The 2,510-nt window shown below is 52.2% G+C and overlaps 1 pseudogene; it reads left to right on the top strand.

Moving 5' to 3' along the window:
• LOC101588880 overlaps positions 1-1,287 on the top strand; it is a 9,616-nt pseudogene extending 8,329 nt beyond the window's left edge.
• The last annotated feature ends 1,223 nt before the right edge of the window (positions 1,288-2,510 follow it).

The raw sequence follows: 2,510 nt of genomic DNA, 5'->3' as shown, positions 1-2,510 counted from the left end.
GGGAATTGTGGGAAGAGGTGGCAGGTGTAGGGCAAGAGCAACCTAGGGGACGAAAAATAGGGGCAAACCATGAGGTCCATGAGAAGAGGGCCTGGTTCATCCAGTCCCCTAGAGGGACAGCTCCACAGGTCCCAAGGCCACACATGAGGGGGACCAAGGTTGACAAGCCAGTATCTGTTGGCTCTTAAGGGTACCCCGCCAGCTGGGCAGCCCTTAAGAGCATGCACTGCCAGGGTCCTCTAACTCAGGTGAGACAGTGATGCCACACTGAAGGTCCCAGCCTGTCGCCAGTGTGCAGCAGATGGGGCTGAGGTCTAGAAGACTTACTGAGAAAATGAGAGGGGTCTCTCGCCTCAAGTGCCTTGAAGGTAGGAACGCTGTCTAGATGGGACAATCCAGGGTCTATTCAGATGTGTCCCAAGGAAGGACAACTGTAAAACTAGGCATTTCCTGGGGAGACTGGGTCAGGGGAGGCTTTAGAATCATAGCTTTGGACTCTCCCAGGTGGGGTGAGCCTGGGTAAAGGTGTAGCGATGGATATACAAGCGCAATACCAGGTGAAGACCCTTCAGGCCTCCTGGGCCAGTGGCCACTCCTGAAGTCTCTTTACAGCCTGTTGGGGTTCTGTGTCCTGTCTGCATGTCCTACCCTGCACTCAGGGGTGACCTGCCTAAGCCTCTACTGGGGGACGTATCGCGACGCACCCCTTAGCTATCATTGCCCTTTTGGCAAAAGTCCAGAGGTGCTGTGGAGCCAGGCAAGCTCTGGTGGGCAGGAGGCCCAGCACACAAAGTGAAGCCCAGGTTGAAGACAGAGACCAAGTCCCTAGCCAGACCTATAACAGCCTTAATGGCTTGCAAATGGGGAGACATTGTGCCCAGTGCCCTACTATCAGGCCACTGTGCCAGCCCTGACCCAAGCTGCCTGCCAGAACAGACAATAGGCCACAGCAGCTTGCAGGCAGGAGGAGCCCCAGACAGGATTCTAGGGGCGCTGATACAGCCTGGCGACATGTGATGTCCCGTGATACCCTCCAACCCTAAACCAGAACCCGCAGGCTGTGCTGCTAGGCAGCCCAAGTTGTTGGAACCACAGTCACAGGGCCCCAGCCTGCAAATCACTTTCTGGTGGGGTGTTCAGAGAGGGCTGAGAAATGACTGCCCTTTTCTGCGTGGTGACTGCCCACACCTGCATGTGACCCCTGGGCTTTGTACCCCCAACACTCTGAACATCCTTGCTAGCCAAATTTTCTACCCTGCCAATTCTCTGTTCCAGATTGTGTCCTGAAGGCCACCCAAGGGCCAAGGCCTGGTAACTCCCCAATGATGTGAGTTGGTGGGACCTCAGGAAGTGGCACCCAGCTGGAAGAAGCAGGTCACTGGGGGGGTCTCCATGTGGGGAACAATGGGACCACAGTCCCTGCCACCCTTTCTCTCCACTTCCCGGCTGCCCTGAGGGAGGTGACCACTTTCCCACAAGGCAACAGGGCCTGACACCTGTGGGAGGCACCCTTCATACTGTGAGCCAAACAAAACCATTCTTTAGAAGTTAACTGAGCTCAGGTGAGGGTGACAGTAACAGCTGACACAAATTCTATCCTGTAAAGACATCTTTTAAGCTCCAGTGAGCCAAAGATATTCATGAAGCATCCAGAGGCAGCATGCTCGAAGCTCACAGACCTCAGCATCTGAGCCTATGATGTGCTGTCCTGTGCAGAGGCTGGCTGGAATTGGCTCTGTTCCCACACCTGCCATGGCCTCAAAGAAGTTTCTTTACTTATCAGCGGCAGTACTGGAATTTAGATTTTTGAAAGAAAATTTCAAGTCTTGCAGAGGCCAGAGAAATAGCTTTCTGTTTTTGGGTGAGCGTGTTCTTTAACCAGTTCAGGTGGGACTGATTTTAGTCTAGACAGATGAATCCAGTTATCTATCTCTGCCACCTCTCCATTCCTGTCACTTCCTTGACTTGACAAATTGTGTAGGAAGAGGGCTCATGCCTCCATATAGAAGGAATCTGTTGAGAACTTCCTAAAGGAGCAAGAGATTCTCCTCCCCACACGTGCATCCATGCTTCACATATACCGTGTTTTCTGTCTACACATCTCTCCCAGGTAGGCACAGATTTTTGCAACAAAGCTGAGTTTTAATAAGGTCGAGCAACTTGGGACATGGCACGCCGGTGACCTTTGGATGGAGGAGTTGGCAGCACCTTCTCCTGCCTCAGGGATCCTACACTTCGTGTCAGAATACCTCATGCTAATTTCTCCCTTCCATTGCAAACATGCTTACCTTGCCCCAATTCCATTGAACAAGCCCTTGTTATACCAGCACATCTTGTATTTTAAGGGTAATATGGTATCGCTACCGAGCAGTTCTCATTTTTTGCTGTGGTGCTGAAGGGCCTTCAGGAAGTTGACCTCGGCTATCATAGATACATGCTTGACTTTGTTCTTGTCAAGCATTTTTACACCTCTCAGCATCCGTGTGCAGCAATGTTCTGCCAGCACTACC

Source organism: Octodon degus, unplaced genomic scaffold (genome assembly GCF_000260255.1).
Source record: "Octodon degus isolate 3935 unplaced genomic scaffold, OctDeg1.0 scaffold00350, whole genome shotgun sequence".
Taxonomy (NCBI): domain Eukaryota; kingdom Metazoa; phylum Chordata; class Mammalia; order Rodentia; family Octodontidae; genus Octodon; species Octodon degus.
This window is presented reverse-complemented; position numbering and strand designations above follow the sequence as displayed.